Raw genomic sequence first — 20458 nt, 5'->3', positions numbered from 1 at the left:
GGCAGGAAAACAGGTGGGGAGGGAGCACGCTGGGAGGTACCTGGGGTTGGGAGTGGAGAGGTATCTTGTTCCAAGGAGTTGAAAGCAGGCAGAACAGCCGATGCAAAGTGGACTATTGTGAGACAGGAGAAGAGGAATGATACAGACTCTATTCTCTCTGTGACTGTAGTTGTTTGGAAAAGTGAGTGGAGCTCAGTTATGGTCCAGCCTATATTCCCATGGAGTTTGGGGGAACTCATGCCCAGTTAGGGCTATAGGACCTTGAAAGTGACAGCATGGATATTCAGGTTGGGCTTGGCAGAGGACCACAGGGTGAGGAGAAAGGGAGTGGATGTGCCAAGCCCACCTTCTCCTGGAGGAAACCTATGCTTCCCCCTGTGTTGTTGGACTGTGCCCATGCTAGTTAGAGCTGTGAAAATGAACAAAAATAAATACAAATGGCAGAATTCGTAGCAGGGATGTGAAGAAATACGTACATTCGTATGCTGCTGGCTCAAATTTATATGATCTTTTTGGAGGGTAATCTGGCAATAGAGCCTAAACATTTCTATAAATAACCATATCCTTTGATCCAGCAATCCCAGTATTAAGACAAAATGCTTTTAAGTTAGTTATGTAAGAAAGAAAAGAGAATGCTGAGCCTGAAACTATTTCCAGCTATATTATATATAATAATAAATATAAATGCATATTATAATAATAAATATGGAAATAATTTATAGCTGTATTACTTACATGTAGTAATAAAACCTACTAAGGACGGGCACATTACACATTATTGCCTTTTACAATGCCACTCTCCAACATATGGGATATTCCATCTCCTATTCCAGAATGTACTCGTTTGCTCCTCTTCGCCACCTCTTAGAATTCTTCCTTTCCCCTCAAAGCTCAGCCCAAGAGGCACTTTCCTTGTATTTGCTCTGTAGCTACCTTATACGTATGCTGAATCATAAGGAACTTGAGGGTAGAAACTGCTTAATTTTTGTCTTTGTAACCTTAGCAACTAGAATAGATGCTAGGTACATAATAGGCATTTAATAGATTCTAGCTAATGGATTTGTCATGGTCCACTCTAATAATGATGCCCTTTTTTAAGGCCTAACCCAGGAGGCCTTAGCCTTCGGAGTTCTTTCATGTAACCTATTCACATTTTGACTGGGCTTTAACTCAAAAAGGTAATTCTAATAGTAAGAATTTCCAGCACCACATCAGTCCAGTGGGGGAAGTGTTTGAGGCCCAGTCTCTCAGATAACTCTCCAAAAGGCACCCCTGCCTATTCTGCCTTCCTTCCAGGACAACCCTGTTAAGTATTTCCTGATTTTGATAAAGCCCAGCCCTAGTCATGTCTTGGGTGGTTTACAGCAAAAGGTCCCAGATTTCTCTCTCTTTCTTTCCTGACAGCCAAGAAAAAGAAAAAAAGCTGTGAGACCTCTGGAGAAAAATTGCCAGATCTGACACTGTGTGATCCTATCTGAATTAAGCTGTTTTTCCCTGTGTTCAGTTGATCATATCTTTGTGGGCTTTCTCCTCCTCCTTTGGTGAAAATAATTCACTTAAGGAAGAAATCAAGACTCCCATATCTAACTATCATCAGTGATAAAGGTCTGTACCTCAATCAGGGGTTGAAGGAGATACTCCCTCTTCATTCTCCTCCTCCCTTTTTTTAGTTCTCTATAAGTTAACTTTCTCTTTCAACTTCAATGAGATATTTAATACTTTGTGTTGATAACGTTAGTCTCCTGAGTCTTAAATGAATGGCTCGAAATGACACATTACACGTGCTTGGAGCTGGGAAATATTAAGTGTTGGTGGATTGTAATTCACTCAGGAGAAATATAATTTTCAGGAAGTTGTAAAAGACTTTATGAGGGACTATTTCTCTTAGATTCCAGGAAATTGTGAGTCCCATTGTGGATTTTTATGTGCCTGAAAATGACTTAGGAAAAAAAAATCTCTGATGATTCAGTGATGGAGGAGGCACATTTAGAAAGTCCAGGGCATTTCCATTCTCAAATCTGGGGCTTGATATTTTCCAGAGAAAAGCTATATATGTTCTTCAGAGTAGTTGAGGGGAATCATGGGCAATCATGATTCTGTGGTTTATCCATAGAAAAAATGCTCTGCCACCAAAAGGGGTGAGTTGTTGAACTCATGAGAAAGGCAGGCCAGTTCTACCCCACAAAACAAAATAACGTGTGCACACACACACACACATACACACATCCCCTTGTAGAGTAGCCATATTTTGTAACAAAATGTAGTCAGCTTTTACTTAGCAGGATGACTTTGAGCTAGGTCCCTGCTGGAATTATCTTATCCAAAAGGAGACAGTGTGGGACTGTGGAAAGAACCAGAACTTTGGACCCTGAAAACCTGGAAACACTTCCCAAGAACTCTGAACTTCAATTTCCTCATCTGCAAGATGAGAGGGAATTGATTCTAGATCAACCTCTAAGGTATCACCTGGCTCCATATTTATGATCCTGGGAAATATAGAAAAAGGGGCAGACAGAGAAAGTAATTATCCTGGTGGATGATACTGTGGGGGGACTAAGACAAAGGAGGAACTAGACAAAGACGAAATCTCATCTCAGCAGAGAGTTTTGTTGGTGCCATTTCTTGAAGTACAATAAACCCCCAAAAAGGACTTCCCTCCTTCAGAATTGTTGATGATGCGTCAGTCTATCCTTTGCATTGCTTGTGAAGTAAGGGTTTGTTAGCAGTTTTGATCGTAAGCTTGGTGGAGGCAGAGATCAAGGCTTGATCACCTTTGTGGCACGGGACCTTGCATGAGTGAGCACTCATTATATATATCTATATCTCTCTATATATAAATATAGATATAGATATATAATTATTTATATTAAATTACAACAGTGTATTCATACTATGAAGAAAACCAGATTTTTTAAGGACTTCAGCACTTGAGGAAAATGAAAGTAAGAATTGATGAGGGGGCAGGGGAAGAGGGAGAGGGAGTGATTACAATAAGCAAACTGGATATTTCCAAGCTCCTAAGGCTGTTGTGTTAATTTTTTTTTGCAAGCACAAGGAGCTCATTCTAAAGCCTAATGTAAATGACTGTTAGAGTTTCGATAATTTTTATGTTATTGTAATCACTCTTCTCCTTTTCCTACCACTAGTACAAATAAATCGAGTTGACTATTAGTTTTATGGTGAGTGAGTATACCATTTGGCTTATCTTTACATGATAACTGGAAGGTGACTATGGAACACTATTCCCCATATTTTGTTTCTGTACTCTGGATCACGTGATGGGAAAGGGGGAGAAGAAACCAAAGCCCCTTAAATGTGTCTCCTTAGTACAGACAAGAGATCATTATTCTTCTCTGGCACGAATCTCAACCTCAAAGAACACCTAGCCTGATAACTTCTATACCCAGCGTTTACAATACTTATATATTTTTGGCATATACAATCGCATACGAAGACAAACTTGTTTGCAAGTTGACCAGTCAATTAAAAAATTGGAGAGCCTTGCTCAGACGCAGAAAAAAGTTTTCATTTCAAAATGTTTTTAAAATGAGGTTTTTAGATGAGTAATATAGTATGTAATTACATCTATTCTGGATATCTCACCTCTTTCCATTAGTTTTACATGCAGAGAAGCCTTAGAAACCGAAGGATTTGAACGGACTTGACCATTTCCCTTGTTCTAGGGATAACTAGAAAGTAGAGTTTCACAGAATCTGAGTTGGACACTTTGGAAACTGCTTAGTCCAACCTATATGTGACAGAGATCTCTATTCTCAAAATGTAGTAGTCTAGTCTCCGGTAAACTAAATGGTCCATCCTCCTTTCAAAATGCTCTGATTGCTAGGATATTTTCCCTTCATATTAACCCCAAATGTGGCTCTGTAACATTCACCCATTCTTACCAGTACAGCATTCTGCTTGATAGGCTTTCAGATACTTGAAAAACAAACAAATTAACCCCCTTTTCCCCCAACACACTTGCATAAACCCTAACTAGCCTCCTCTTCTTTAAATTAAACATTCCCAGTTCTTCAACTAATATTCTTATCATCTTAAGGCCCTTTAAATCCTGGCATCTGTCCAACTGACATCCTTCTAAAATCTGTCACCCTAAACGGAACCAATGCTTCATCATCATCAGAGCTAGCATTTATCTAACACTTTAAGATTTGCAAAGTGCTTTACAAATATTATCTCATTTGATCTTTACAATAACATTAGGAGGTAGGTGCTGGTATTATCCCTATTTCAGAGATGAGGACATTGAGTCAGGCAGAGAGAAAGTAGGTGATTTGCCTAGAATCAAACAGCTAGTAACTGAATGAGGTCAAATTTGAACTCAGGTCTTCTTGAGCCCAGGTCCACAACTCTTTTCTAATGCATAGAATACAGGGAGAATATCATACGTGTCTCTCTTAATGCAGCCTAAGATCAAATGAGCTGTTATCACTACAACATCACACTGTTGACTCACTGAGTTTGAGATTCACTATAAGTTGCACATCCTTTTCAGGTGAACCACAACCTATCCATGCCTCCCCTATCTCATGTTTGTCATATTATTTGGTGCTTATTCTCAGGGGGATTGGTGGAGTTGCAGGGATAGTTAGCAGTGCTTAAGTTTCATAAAGAGGTCAAACTAGATAATTTAGGGTATTAAGAGTAAAATCTACTTACCTTAGGTAGCTTAACAGATATTTCACATCCAATATTTCAGGCTTGTTCCTAAGACACTGCCTAGGAACTGTGACTCAAAGTGTCACTTGGGTTATCCCTTTCTTCTTAGTCGTAAACAGAATTTGTACATTCTAGGGAATCCTAACTTCCAAGGAAACTGATTGACTGACTTCCAGTTGAATTTAATTATACTCTTGAATTCAGCAAATATTAATTAAGCACCTAATGTGTACAGGTAGGGTATGATGAAAAAAATGAAAAATGACAGCACAATTCTTCCTTTATTGTCTGGAATACATTTGAAGAATCTAGACTATAAAGGTAAGCTGGAGTCACATTATGGAAGGCCTCAAATGCCAGGCTCAAGTTAAATATCTAACTGCTGTAAGCTAGAAATTGGAGGACAAAGGCAACTTGGTAGCAAATTTGAAGGCATTCTTGGTTAGAGATTTTGCTTTACGTCATCTGTTGAAGAATTCAGAATAAATTACTAAATTATTTTTCCATTCTGAGGTAATAACATTTATAATGTTTAATAGAGACAGCTAGGTACCTCAGTGGATAGAGTAGTGGACATGGAGTCAAGAAGACCTGAATTCAAATCCAGCCTTAGAAACTTACTAGTTGTATAAACCTAAGCAAGTCACTTAACTTCTGTCTGTCTCGGTTTTTTCAGCTATAAAACCTGGAGTATAAGAGCACCTACCTCCCAGGATTGTCATGAAGATTAAATGAGATAATATGTGCAAAGTGCTTAGCACAGTGCCTGGCACATAGTAGGTATAAAGTAAATATTTGTTTCCTCCTTCCTCTCCTTCTTCCTTTTTTCCCAACTAAATGTGAGTATTTAACATAAGACTATACTTTGGGTTCCCATTAGCATCAGAATATTCTCTAAAGATGGTTAGTTGTAGAACTCATACTCTCATTCTCAAAGCCACTTGCTTGAGTTATTCACAGATAACTGTATCATCTTGGTTTGAATAGAATTTCATCATTTAGAAAACTTCCCTTCTTATTGAATATTCGTGTGATTAGATTGAAATTTCCAAAATGTAGCAAGTAGAGGAGATCCTGTTCACATTGGTCAGTGGTCTTGATATTCCCTTCTCCTCATTCATAACTTAGATGCCATTTCTATTAAAGGGAAAGTCAGAGCATTAAGGGTGAACATTATGGCAGAATGGAAAGAGAACTGAACATGGAGTCAAAGGATTGGGTTCAAAACAATTTGGGGAAAATCACTTCACCCATCTAGGCTTCCATTTCCTTATCTCTAAGATGAGGGAGTTGTAGAGGACCATTTAGCTATCATGAATTTGAGTTGCTAGTTCATCTTATCTGGATTTGTTCAAGTGGGTTTAATGTCATCCTTTACCATGAGATTGACCTTTGGTGGGTGACCTTATTGGAAAAAGGCTGACCATGATTTTTTTCTGTCCCAGAACTTTCCTTGGCTTCTTCTTTTCTAGTCTGTCTAATCTCATGACCAGAGAAACGAGGGGAGCAAGTTTCTGGTTCACTCTTATTGATGAAAATGTTGAAGAGTATCTCCTCTCACCTTGATGACTGAATCACCAGTTATCAAATCTTAAATCGTCATTCATTAACCTCAAGAGTAACTGATATAGCTAACTTGGCAAGGTTTTTCTTTTTCTTTTTTCTTCCTGTTAATGAACTCTATTTGTTCACAAGGGAATTTGGTGCCTGATTTCAAATAGAATGAATAACCTAGTGTGACATAAGTGTCAGTGACAAAAGTGAATGTCTATTTTTAGCATTGCTACATAGATTATTAAATCAAACTGGAAAATGCACAGAAAAGCCAAGTTCCCTCTGTGGGGACTAAACCGTCTGAAAACCTGTCTATTGCTGATTCTAATATAACTGATATTACTTAGAATTAGGTTATTATACTCAAATGAATGTGGGTTGGGAATAGAATGAAAGAGAAAAAGATGCGGGCTGACAAAAAAAAGATGGGAAATAAATTTTTTATTTTATTTTGGGCCATACATTCATTTAAAAAGTTTTTTTCTTGGATGACTTTAGAAAATAGTGTGAAGCGGGTAAGTGATAGTGGTAACTGGTTGTACTTAGAGAAAAATATCACTCTTCAAAAGAATTTAAAGTTTTGCAAGGTAGTTTATCATGAATCCTTCCCTCATCCCTAGGAGGTAGGTTAAATAATTAGAGCAGCATATTTTACAGAAATTTCTCCATTAGGGAAATGGGACTTCAGGAAAGTTATTACTTTTAGCCCCAGAGAGCCAAGTCAGAAAGAATTAAATGTCATGAGAAGCAATATGTGCAGTCTAATATAGTTATTATCTAATAGAAAGGAAAGGCTGGAAGAAGGAAACGGAATCCAAGTTGTCACCCGCAAACAGTGTCTTCTACCTTCCCCCAAAATGTTACAAGTGATAATGAAGACAGCTGCCATTTTGGTAGCATTGTAAGGTTTGCAAAGTGCTTTATTGTATAGACTGTGAATCAGTAACCGTTGTTTGATTCTCTCCAGATCCTTGCGAGGCATCCCTACAGATATGATGAAAATAATTAATGTGAAAAATAACTTCTCTGTATTGCCCTAATTCCCACTGATGATGAGAGAATAAATCTAGAGGACATTGGAAACTGTCACGAATGACAATATCTTGCATTTACATAAGAATTTAGGTTTATAAAACAAACTTTATTCCATTCAGTCCTTAAGATTATTCTTGTTTTATAGAAACTGGGGCGGAAAGTGGTGTTCAGAAGAGTTGCTCAGTAGCACATAACTAATGTCTAAGGCAGTATTTTATTTCAGATCTTCCTGACCCCAAGTCTAGCACCCCATCTAGTACCCAATCTAGCTCCCTATGTAGAAGCTAAAACATTTTAGCAGACCTGCTAGGAATCATTTAGGGCTTGACTTTCTTCCCCTTTCTAATTTTATAGATAAACAAGCCCAGAAAAGTGAGTTGATTTCTCTAAAGTTACATTCTGATTTAGTTTCCAGGTCTTTAGGGAAAACCAGATTTCATCCCAACTAGTACAAGGGGAGAATGCTATTAGTTTTGTTATTTAGGTTAAAATATCTGAATTTTCTTGGACATTTGAAAACAAGATTCGATTTAATAAACATTCATCCTGTGTTTTCTCACATGCCAGGCACAAATATGAAATAAAGCTTAATCCTTTCCTCAAGAAATTTGCAGTAGAATAGGGGAGGAGAGAGAAAAAGGCACATATATAAAAATTACATTTGAAGGCAAAATGTCAGAAGTGGAAAGGAGAGGACCAGGCAACATTCAGTGAAAAATATGAGGAGAAAAGGGTCACCTCCAGTAAGGTGGGAGGTAAAAGCAGGGCAGACACGGAAGGGAATGAGCATTTTTACCAGGCACTGCTAGGCATATATTACAGATATCATCTTATTTGATCCTTTTATTGAACAGATCACATTTAAGTTGGGCATGGGGAGGAGGGAATGAGGAATTTCAGTAGGTGGCAATGGGGGATGGTTCATGTTTGTTTTTAGTTTTTGGTTTGTGTTTTTTTTTTGCATAGTGGGTCAGCATAGGTGGGAGAATACAGAGTAAGAATTGAGGATGGAGAGTACTTTGGGTTGGCTGGAATTTAGATTATGTGAAGAAGAGTAGTATAGAGTAAGATAGAAAAGGACATTGCAGGAACCTCGAGAATTAAAGTAGATTTGTGGAAGTAGTTTTCTCTGTTTTACAATGGAGTGCCAGGCCCCGAAGACTGAAAATTAGGGATAGTTCAGAATCTTTTCATAATTATAATGAATGAATTTATCAACAAATATTTTAAAGTATTCATGCCAAGTTCTAAAAATATGTAGAAAGATAAAAAGATTTCCTGTTCTCAGGATGCTTACATTCCAATGGAAGAGACAGCCTATAAATAAAATGACATACAAGACATATAGTGATTAGATGAGAGGTTACGTAGGAAGAAAAGACAAGTGCTAAGGGAATGGGAGAGGCTTCCAACATAAGGTGGCATTTGTGCTGAGTCTTAAAGGAAGCCAGGGATTTTAAGAAATAGAAATGAAAATACAAAGTCTTCAAGGCATGAGAGAGAGCCAGTGGAACATGGAAGAGAAAGCCTAAAATGTTAACTGAATAAACTTTGACATCGAATGAGTAAATATGCCACTCATGTATGTATTACCACTGGATAGGCAAATGCCGTTGGATCAGACAGAAAGGATTCCTGTAAATAGCTCTCTGTTGCATTCTTTGTGTTAGATGTGCCATCAAAACATGGCACTGTTTTTCATCCTTTGGAGCTGTACCTACTATTATTAGTTAATGAGATTTCATAGCAAGTAAAGTTCAATGCAAAGGTAAGGTTCATGCATTTAATATGGTCGCTGATATGTTTTGCAAATATTGTACAAAACGTGATGGTTGTATAAGCGGATAGAAGGGGACATGTATGCAAGAGATTTTATGAAGGAAGAAATAACCTATATGAATTGTTTCTGGAACTTTTGTGCTTGTGTGAGTGTAATTTTAGTTACTTTTTTTTTTTTACTGTATCTTTACAGTAGTCTAAGAGAGACTATGAAATTTTTTCTTTGCTAAATTGGAGATTTTACTAAAATAAAAAGTGTAGTTAAATTCAGCCTCCATCATGCTGTTTGTTTCACCATCTATAAAATGTGTAGGGTTGATCCTGGGGCAAGTAGATAGTACAATGGATAGAGCACCAGTGTAGGAGTCAGGAGAACCTGAGTTCAAATCTCACCTCAAACACTTGACACTCACTAGCTGTGTGACCTTGGGCAAGTTACTTAACCCCAATTGCCTCATGCTGGGTCATCTCTAGTCATCCTGATGAATATCTGGTCACTAGATTCAGATGGCTCTGGAGGAGAAGTGAGGCTGGTGACCTGCACAGTCTTCCTTCACTCAAAACAAAGTCAAGTGCAACCCATGTCATCATTTCTCTGATGGCATGGTCTTCTTCGGCAACGAAGGACGAACACACACAGGGCTGATCCTAAGTAGCCTCTAGAATCCCTCCCAGCTCAAACTTTTTATAAATTTTAATTGTACCTGTGGGGAATAACTCACAGGGTTGTTGTGAATGTCAGACTGAGAATTTATTGGCAATATTATTTCATAATGTGTGGCCTGGAAACCTTTTTATTCTCACATCTATAAAGCATTAAGTTAACAAAGTTTTGTTTTTCATCTTTACAATCCTGTGAGATAGATTTGTATGAGTATCATCCTCGTCCTGTAGAGAGCCTCATTTACCCAAGATTTACTCAGAGATTTACCCAAGATCACACTGTTTAAAAGTGATGGAAGTGAGACATGAACCAAGATCTTCCCTTCTCTTGTCCCACACTGTCAATTAATCAGTAACAATTTATTAAGCACTTACTTTGTGCTAAGCACTGTACAAAGAAGCACTGGTATTACAAAGAAAGGTTTAAGATTTTCTCTGCACTGAGTAACTTACATTCTAATGGAAATGACATGTAAATAACTAGACACATGCAAGATGGGTGGATGCCAAACAGAGGAATTTTTATTTGATTTATTTTTAAAATTTATTTATTTGATTTATTCAGTTAGGAGCTACTGGAATGTCACTGAACAGAGGAATGATATGGTCAAACCTGTACTTTAGGAAAATTACTTTGTCACCTATGTGAAAGATGAGTTGGGCTAGAGAGAAACTCGAGGCAAGGTCATCAATCAGAAGGCTATTGTAATAGACCAGGTATGAGATGATGGAGGCCTGCATTAGGGCAGTAGTTGTATGAATATAGGGCAGTAGTTGTATGAATATAGAGAAAGATGTGATGGTAGAAATGACCTGGTTTTATAATAGATAATTTTTCGGAGGTCAATGAGAATGACAAATCAAGGATGACACCTAGACTGGTGTCATTGACAGAATTTAGAAAGTCCGAAAGAGTCATGTTCTGGATATATTGAGTTTGAAATGTTTATAGGACATTTAATTTTAGATATTCAAGAGGTAGTCAGTACTGTGACATTAGCAGTCTCAGAGAAATTAGAACCAAATACATAGATCTAGGAATCATCTACATACCAACAATAATTGAACCCATGGAAGCTTATGAGATCAAAGGTCAGATAATAGAGTGGGAAGAGAAATAAAGGGAGGACAAAGTTCTTACCAGGACAGAACCTTGGCAGTTAGGCAGGATAACCGGAGACTAAAAAGCAGCAGACATGGAGGAGGAAAACTAGGAGAGAGTAGTTTCATGAAAACCTAAAAAAGAGACTGTAGTTTGGAAAAAAGGGCGATTGATAACATTAAAGACTGCAGAGTTCAAGGAGACGGACTGAGAAAAGGCCATTAGGTTTGGCAGTAAAGAGACCATCAGTAACTGAATGGAAGAGGTTCAACTGAATGATGATGAGGAAAGCCAGATGACAGAAGGTTAAAAATGGAATAAGATGAGCGGAAGTGAAAGTTCTAATTGTACATAGTTTTGTCAGAGAGTTTAATCATGAAAGGGAGGAGAGAAATAGCAGGATAGATGGTGGGGATGACTGGATCAAGTGACAGTTTTTAAAAGGACATATATGTTTGTATGTTTGTCCTTCGTTGCCAAAGAAGACCATGCCATCAGAGAAATAATGACATGACTTGCACTTGACTTTGTTTTGGGTGAGGGAGGGCTGTGCAGTTCACCAGCCTCACTTCTCCTCCAGAGCCATCTGAATCCAGTGACCAGATATTCATTAGGATGGCTGAACATGACCCAGGATGAAGCAACTGGGGTTAAGTGACTTGCCCAAGGTCACACAGCTAGTGAGTGTTTGGTTGGCAACTAGGTGGTGCAGTGGATAGAGCACCAGTGCAGGAGTCAGGAGGACCTGAGTTCAATGTAAGAAGCTAGGAATAGCCAATAGACAGAGACTGATTGAAAATTAGCAAAAGAGTAGAAATAATAATAGGAAGAATTTGCTGGACAAGATGGGATGGATGAAGAATGCATGTCCTTGCTTTGTCAAGAAGAAGGACTACCTCCTGATGTGAGAAAGGAGAGGAAGAGGAGTTAGTGGTAGAAAATATCTGAGCAATATGTGAAGAGAAAGGAAGGGTGGGGAGAAGAGCTTTTGCCTAATGCTATTTTTTTTTTTCAGTGAAGTATGAGATGAAGTCCTTAGCTGACAGTGGGGAGGGGTAGCTTGAGAGACTTGAGGAAGAATGGAATAGTCACTATGGTGAATAGCAAATTAGAGAGGTATAAAAGATTTGCCATGCTGCAGTGAGTACCCAGTTGAGATTTTGAAACTTAAATTTGTATGAACGAAGTCAATACAGTTTTGTGATTTTCTCCAGGACCATTTAGCAACTTGTGATTAGGAGCAAAGATCGCTGATGGTAAAAGTAATCCAAGGCTGGGGATTGGGAAGGGATGATTAGTTGTCAGGAAGGCAAGGGATTCAAGTGTAGAGGATAGTGAAAGCTGAACTGGCTCACCCAGCAGTCAAGATAGGGGAGGGAGAACAGTGTAGCTGGTGCAGGGGTGGTGAGTGGAGGGACTGAAGGTCATGGTAAGGTTGAAAAAAATGGTTGGGGTTCTAAAGCAGAGGGAATGATGAAGTGATCAATATTATGACTGAATAAAGAAATTTCAGAGTTTGGTGATAATTTTGAAAGGACTCCATGTTTTCACATTGTTCAATCATTTTTTCCATCATGTCTTACTGTGACACCACTGCGGTTTTCTTGGCAATGATACTGGAATGGTGTGCCATTTTCCTTCTCCAGCTCATTTTATAGATGAGGAAACTGAGGCAAACAGGGTTAAGTGACTTGCCCAAGGTCATACAGCTACCAAGTGTCTGAGGTCAGATTTGAATTCATGAAGATGAGTCTTCCTTTTTCAGAACTGGCACTCTATCCACTGAGTCATCTGACTGCCCACTCATAATGCACAGTGCTCTTCTTATTCTTACATCTCTGCTAGCTTTGCAGAAGAAAATTCATGCCCAGTAGAACTCTAATGTTTCTGAAGGTAATGCTTAAGCTGACCATGGAGTATTTAATTTTCATTTAACTAAGAGATTTTTGTTGACTTTGATTCTAAGTGAAGGATCATGTTATATTACAGTTTGTTAATGGGGAATTTCCAAATTTTCCTATGGAATTAAATTGAGATTGGTAGAGAAAAACAGATACTGTACTTTGCAGCCAGGGTAAAACCCTTCTAAATATTGATTATTATCACTGCCTTAAGCACTGCTTCAAGAAATATTTCTTCCTTTTCTCTGCCTTTTGGTTGCTCTTTGAATTATTCAGTTGCACAGCCCTTTCCTTCAACACAGCAGTCATGCAGCCAATATTGATTTATTGTATGATATTAGCTGTGTGCTATTCTATAGCTGATATGATATTCTGTAGAGTGAATGAATAAAACACAACCCCTTCCACCAGGAGCTTACAACTCCTGTTTTTCCTTTATAATTTTATTCTTCCTTTACATTGTCACAAGCATAATGGTTGTGTGAAAGTCTGATCTGGGTAGGCTCAATTTTGAGCTTGTTTGGCCCAAAAATCTTCAGAGGTTCCTCATTGTTTGCCAAGTAGATGTCAGATTCCTTTGCCTAGAAGTAGAGGCCCTAACCAACTGGTAACCATCCAAGCTTTCTAGTTTATTTCAGAATACTTTTGAGTCCTTTGAGGGCCAGATTGGCCCTCTATTACCTTCATTTCCTCTGTATATGTGTACGTATATACATACATATACATATGTATATATATATATATACACACACATGTACATATATATGCATATATATGTGTGTATTTGTTAATTTTGTTGTAACAACATAGGTTTATAGGTATCTCTCCATGATTCTATCCAGCCGCATACATATATAATATACATATATATATATATATATACACACACATACACACATATGTATATACTTAAAACACACCTTATGTTCTCCCAGCTGTCTGCCTTTCTGGTCTCTGTATTTGGAATGTCTTTCTTCTCCACCTTTACCTATTCATTTCTTGCTTTACTCAAATGCTGCCCCTTCTATGAAGCTTTCCCTGATCAATCTGTTCAATAATAACTTCTATCTCACATTTCATATTATATTATTTTGTATATCTTTGTTGCATTTATTATCTAATATCATGTACAGTAGATATAGTAGATATCTGATAACTCATACTTGAGATGGAATAGTGGTTAGAGAACTGACGTTGACGTCAGGAAAACCTGTGTTCAAATTCTTCCTCTTCCATGGATTGTCTGTGTAATCCTGCGAAAGCTGCTAGACTTCCAAGTGCACTTGAGCAACTCAGCTGTAGAGTAGGTATAGATCTGTACTGGTAAAGGGAGCTTCCTCGCTGGGAATTGCCTATGCCAGTTAAATCTTTGTGTGCCTTATATTTCCACTTTCTAGACGGTAAGTTGCCTGAGTAACCATATCTAATCCTGATCTCCTTTCCAGAGCCTAGCACAGAGCTATCTGCACAATAAATGTCTAATGCGTGTTTGTTGAATGAATGCATGCCTATACATAATTCATCTTCTCATGCACAATTAAGTACAAAATGAACGGCACAGGCACTGAGTAATAGAACCTGAGGGTTGGGTAGGCATTCAGACTTCTTCTAAGCTAATTTCTCTCCTTTGTATTAAGTGCAGGAATTGACAAAATAAACCAATAGCTTTTAGCTAGGAGTAGTCATGGAAGGTGAGACTTAGCCTGGGTTTGAAAGAAATAGTAAAATTTGGATGGATAGAGAGGAGATCACAGCATTACCGGGGCATGGAGGTAGGAATGACCTTGGAGTATGAGTAATGTGAAGAGCTCTGAATAAAGGAAAATTACTTCTATTGAGGGATTGTAGGAGATAAGATTGGGAAAAAAATACGGAGGTTGGAGAGAGGAGTTTTGGGGAGAGATGTTGAATGCGATTTTAATCATGCTATGTTTGAGGTGAGGGGAACACATCCAGGGAGCTGGTAGAGGCAGAGATTTTAAGGTGAGCTTCATGTAAATCCTGGAAGTTGATGCGTTATTATTTGAGAACCATTCTGGACCTAGAGCCAGGAAGACATAATTTCACATGCAGCCTTAGATACTTACAAACTAGGTGAGCCTTGGCAAGTAATTTAACGTGTTTTCCTCAGTTTCCTAATCTATAAAATGAGAATAATAATAGCACCTACCTTCCAGGGTTGTTATGAAGGTCAAATGAGATCATAATTGGAAGGCATTTAGCGCAGTGCCTGGCACTGTGCAAGTAAGCTCCATATAAATGTTAACTAGCATCATCGTTATTATTATTTAACATTATAGGAGTTTAGAAAAGTAGTTGTTTTGAGCCTTCTCTTGTTTCTTGTTTGTTCTTCATATGTTTCTTATTTAGTTTTTCAGTTTTCTTTTCTCCATGTGAATAACATGGATAAATATCATTTCTATAATAATTGATATTCATATCCATTTGTTTTGTTCTTTGCTTACGTTATCTTATTTGAACCTTTGTACATTTCCACAAAGTAAGTACCTCAAATGTTATTGGCCCATATTTTACAGATGTGGAAACTGAGGCTCAGAGAGAGTAAGTGATTTGCTCACAGTCTTAGCAACAAGTATGTATATTAGGTGAAATTTCAACGTGACTGTAAGTCTCAAAGCACTGCTTCAGCCTGTCTGTTAGAGAATAATTCTTTGCTTAGTGAAAATTAGGAATGTTCTTTCTAAATTATTGGTATTTATTTCCTGGCCTTGAAAAACAATCATCCTTCTTATCAATAACCTGCAAGTTTTATATTCTGCCTTAGCGCCCTTTTATCTTCCCCTTGCTCAGCCATTTATATTTAATAGAAACAAAAGTGCAGGTGGGTGGTACAGTGGACAGAGTGCTGGGCCTGGAGTCCAGAAGACTTATCTGTCTCAGTTCAAATCTGGCCTCAGATACTTACTAGCTGTGTGACCCTGAGCAAGTCACTTCACCCTGTTTACCTCAGTTTTCTTATCTATAAAAGGGTATGGGGAAGGAAACGCCAAAACATTCGAGTATCCTTGTCAAGAAAACCCCAAATGGGGTCATGAAGAGTCAGACATGACTGAAAATCTGAACGAAATAAACAAAAAGCAATATTTAAATTTTGTCAGACAGAGGAAATAGTTTTGAATCTAATCATGATCCTTTTAGTTTATAGAATGTAATAGAGGAGAGTTTGAAGGAAGAAGAATGGGGCCACACAAGGATAGCGGTTTAAAACATATCAACTACACACAAGGGCAGGAGAACAGATACCAACAGGCAACAGTCTCAGTGTGAGGTCTCCATTGCCCTGAGCCAAGCATAGCGCTCGGTGGGGTAGCATCTGGATGTGGAGCTATGCAATGGTTTTTATATTCTAGACAAAGGCTCAGAGCTCTCTTGGGGCTTTAATTTTTATAGAGTTTAAGACAAAGGGCCAACTGGCATCAAATAGGAGTGCCCTCTCACCATAGGGAAAGATAGTAGTATAGAAAGATAGGTCGGGTCCACTGAAATGGGAATATTTTCCAAACAGCCTAATAAGGAAGAATGAGGAGCATGGATGTAATGACTTTATCACTCGACCAAGAACTGGGATGGGAGGAGAGTAACTGTAATCTCCGGGTTTGTTAATCTTAACATACATGGATCCTTTGGGGCTGGGCCATGCCAGTCAAATAGATTTCAGTTCACAGAGAACATTTCCTTGTTTTTAACAAGAAGATGGTCCAGGTCTCAAATGTAATGCTAATTTTTTAACATAAAATTTTAATCTTAAGACCCAAATGGTAAATGTAAAACACTGTCAAAAAGTCTAAATGATATGAAAATGCTTCCCTTGATGCAATAATATGTATGTGTGTTTAATATTGGCTAAGTAGGGGAAATCTTTTTGCCACCAATTCATGTCTAATGATAAACAAGAGAATCATTTTGATTGGTGGTTGTAAGATTAGACTCTGAAACTTGCTTCTTTGCCCCACCTCCACCTATCTTCAGTCTTAGAAAAGTTAAAGGTATTTGCTTTGTAATTTATAAATAACATACATTTTTAGCAGCATAATATGGAGGAAAAGCTAAGAAGGGTGAACCCTTATTATCATTGAAAGATGAAGCAGCAGAATATGGAGACCAAGCTCGAGACAAGCCCAAGGATTCATATTGAGGCTCTAACACTAGTTATGTGATCATGGGCAAGTCACTTAATATCTCCGAGCTTTTCCTCACCCATTAAACAATGCTCATATTACCTCTCTCAAGGGATGAGGGATTATCTTTGTGAATGTAAGGCCTCATATAAAAATATGAATGATCTCATCTTTCTATCAGATTATAAGCTTCACAATGGAAGGAACTTTGTCTTATATAAACTTTCTATCCCTCCCTCCACAATACTGAATTATTTTTGAATGGGTTGATCTGGTTACATTTTTACTCAAGTTAGGAAAACATATCCCTCAGAAAAATGTTAATGCTATTTTGAATCATATACTGATTCCCTCTCCCCCGACTCCACTCCGAAATAGGTCAGTTAAATACTTTTCAATTAGTATCCGTCTGCAGTTGCGGCTACAGGTGCATGAGGAGAATGAGAGTGTCTGACTCCCTGAAGAGTTACATGACCATTGCTTGGCACCTTACGTAGTTTCTAAGACAGGTGCCACATCAGTCAAGGATTTAAGTCTATACCATGTGCTAGACTTGTAGTAGGTGCTCCTCAGAATTATGATTTGTCCACAAATACTGAATACTAACGGTTTTGATGCTTTTCAGCTGTTACTAATCACAGTAACAGCAAATATCTCCCTTGCCACATGCTTCTTCTACATGATGCCATGAAGCAGTAAGTCTGCAAGCTTGCAGGCCAGTCTGCTGGTGTATGCCAAGGAAAGAATAATGAAAAGCCCTGCTTTTTGTTGGCCAAGAAGTGAGAGACGGAACAGAGCATGTTGTGCTTTGCTGTAAGCTGTGTCTGATTTTGATCAGTCCTTTCATTGGTTTTCTATTTTGGTCAAAAAGTAACTTTTAGCATTCATAGTGGGCTAGAAGTTCTTTGGGTGCAGTGGGGAGAGCTCTGGGCTGGAAGTCAGGAAGAGTCATCTTCCTGAGTTTAAATTTGGCCTTAGAAACTTACTAGCTGTTTGACCCTGGGCAAGTCACTTCACCCTGTTTGCCTCAGTTTCCTCATCTGTAAAATGAGCTGGAGAAGGAAATGGCAAGGTCCTCTAGTATCTTTGCTAACAAAACACCAAATGGGGTCACTAAGAGTTGGACATAACTGAAACAACTGAATGACAAAAGTTCTTTGATGTTTCTGTGTGAGTGGAAGAAAGAACCCACAAGTATTTATTACATCCCTCAGTTCTTTTCTCCCATAAAAGCTTCAGAAGTCAGATCTGTTACCATACTCCTTAGAGTTTCTTTGTTTCCTTTGGTACCTTAGGTAGTGAAAATCCCACAAAGAGAGGTCTTTAAGCAACAGCTGGATGGTTATTTCTCTGGATGCATAGAGGAATAGACTTACTTATACGTACAGCATTTTGGAGTAAAAACTCTGAGTCAAACAAAACCCATGGGAGTAATAGGTCCAAAGGAGTTTATTCAGAGTCCTAGCCTTATAGGAAAGATTCTGAAGAAAAGTCCCCACGAAGAGAAAACTACATGAAGAGTTCACTTCATTCTTTTTGAAGGGAGAGAGGAGTTTTTTTCTACCTTAAGAAAAACAATTTGTTATTTTGAAAGCTGTCCTTCCAGGCAATGAAAAAAAATTACTTGTTTTCTCAGTTGTCAGCTTTGAGCAGGGTAGAGGGAAGCAAAGCAGCTTGCTTCATCTGTGGTTGTCTTTACCATATCATCCCTCCCCAGCCCCCATCCTACCCCCCTCACTCAATAAACTGTTTGTTGTTGTAGTTCAGTAGTTTTCACTTGTGTCCAACTCTTTGTGAAACCCCTATTTGTGGTTTTCTTGGCAAAGATGCTGGAATGGTTTGCCATTTCCTTTTCTAACTAATTTTACAGATGAGGAAACTGAAACAAATAGGGTTAAGTAACTTGCCTAAGGTCACATAGCTAGTAAATGTCTAAGGCCAGATTTGTACTCAGAAAAATGAGTCTTCCTGACTCCATGCCCAGCATCCTATCTGCTGCACCCGAAGAACTTCTGGCCCACTATGAATACCAAAAATATTTCTGATTCCAGACCCAACACTTTATCCACTGTGCCACCTAGGTGTCTGTATCAGCATGAACCCCAGAAAGCACTCACGCTTTCTAACCTTAAATCTCCTTGTACTGGCTTCTTCTCTTGGAAAACCTTCACTTAATCTTACTGTTTCCTCAAGGTATGTAACAGCAGGGACCTCAACATACACAGGAAGGCCTGTTTTACAAGTTCTTAGATCTGCCTTTCTAAAAGGAAATCAACTTTTGAGGGCTCAACAATCTACTTTAATCAAGTATATATGTGTGTGTGTGTGTGTGTGTGTGTGTGTGTGTATTATTCACTTAGTTCAAGGGAAAAAGTCAGCACCCCGAACTTCAGAGAAAATACAGAGAAATAAATATCAACAGACAGGTTTTCCAATTGTCTGACCATAAGCAACACATACATCACAGATCAACAGACAGATCCAACTGTCTGACCATTACATGCAAAGTTTCTAGAGAGAGAAGCACCACCATGTGGGTTTTCAAAGCTGGGGGGCTCCTTAGTGTGTGCCCACAGAATTGTCTGATCAAACAAACACTTCCAATGAATAAGCCCCAAAACAAAACCTCACCTCAGAGTATAAACATATCTGTCTCTCTACACACACACACACACACACACACACACACACACACACACACACACACACACAGCCAAAGGACATCACAGCCCTTGAGAACTAGTGCCTTAATGGGCAGACCCATTAATGGATGGGGAAGAACTTTAACTCTCATTAACATATAACATTACAGTATCTCGATAAACTTCAGTGGCTCCCTATTTCCTTCAGGATCAACAATACAGTCATCCATTTGACTTTCAAAGTTTTCCATATCCTGTCTCTGTGTTTCTATCTCTCCTTCCATTATCTCTCTCTGTATTTATATAGTTTGCATGTTGTCTTTTTCTATTAGACTGTGAACTCCTTGGGAGCTGGGACAGTTTGGAGTATTTTTGCCTTTTATTGTATCTCCAGAACTTAGCACAGTGCCTAATACATAAAGCAGGCTCTTGTTAGAGCTGGTGCTTATTAGAAAGGCATGATGATGTAAAATAATGTGGCAGAGGAGAAATGCAAGACACATTTCCTCATGAGTTTCATTTTATCTGTTTTGACATACCTATTACATAGATTCTCTGAGTCCTAGCTAAGTACTTTATTGATGAGAATACCCTTCTCCCCTTCATACTGTTTCAGTACAAATCAAAACAGCTCTGAGATACCACATCACACCTATCAGATTGGCTAATATGACAAAACAGGAAAATGATAAATGTTGGGGAAAATGTGAGAGAGTTGGAACACTCACTGTTGGTGGAGCTATGAATTGATCCAACCATTCTGGAGAGCAATTTGGAACTGTACTCAAAGGGCTACAAAAATATGCATACTCTTTGACTCAGTAATATTGCTTCTAGATCTATAACCCAAAGAGATCATAAAAATGGGAAAAGGACCCACATATACAAAAATATTTATAACATCTCTTTCTGTGATGGCCAAGAATTGGAAATCAAGAGAATACCCATCAATTGGGGAATGGCTGA

At 38.3% G+C, this 20458-nt stretch overlaps 1 protein-coding gene across 3 annotated transcripts in view; it reads left to right on the top strand.

Annotated features, from left to right (window-relative positions):
- SH3GL2 (SH3 domain containing GRB2 like 2, endophilin A1) overlaps window positions 1-20458 on the top strand; it is a 313692-nt gene that overhangs the window by 239976 nt on the left and 53258 nt on the right. The window contains exon 1 of one of the 3 annotated variants that reach the window (XM_072655756.1): window positions 5354-5453. The exons of the other annotated variants lie outside the window; for them this stretch is intronic. The gene's annotated coding sequence lies outside the window, so the exon portion shown is untranslated. Of the gene's footprint in view, window positions 1-5353; window positions 5454-20458 lie in introns of those variants that run through there. 3 annotated transcript variants of the gene reach the window in all.

This window comes from Notamacropus eugenii, chromosome 1, assembly GCF_028372415.1.
Source record: "Notamacropus eugenii isolate mMacEug1 chromosome 1, mMacEug1.pri_v2, whole genome shotgun sequence".
Taxonomy (NCBI): domain Eukaryota; kingdom Metazoa; phylum Chordata; class Mammalia; order Diprotodontia; family Macropodidae; genus Notamacropus; species Notamacropus eugenii.
This window is presented reverse-complemented; position numbering and strand designations above follow the sequence as displayed.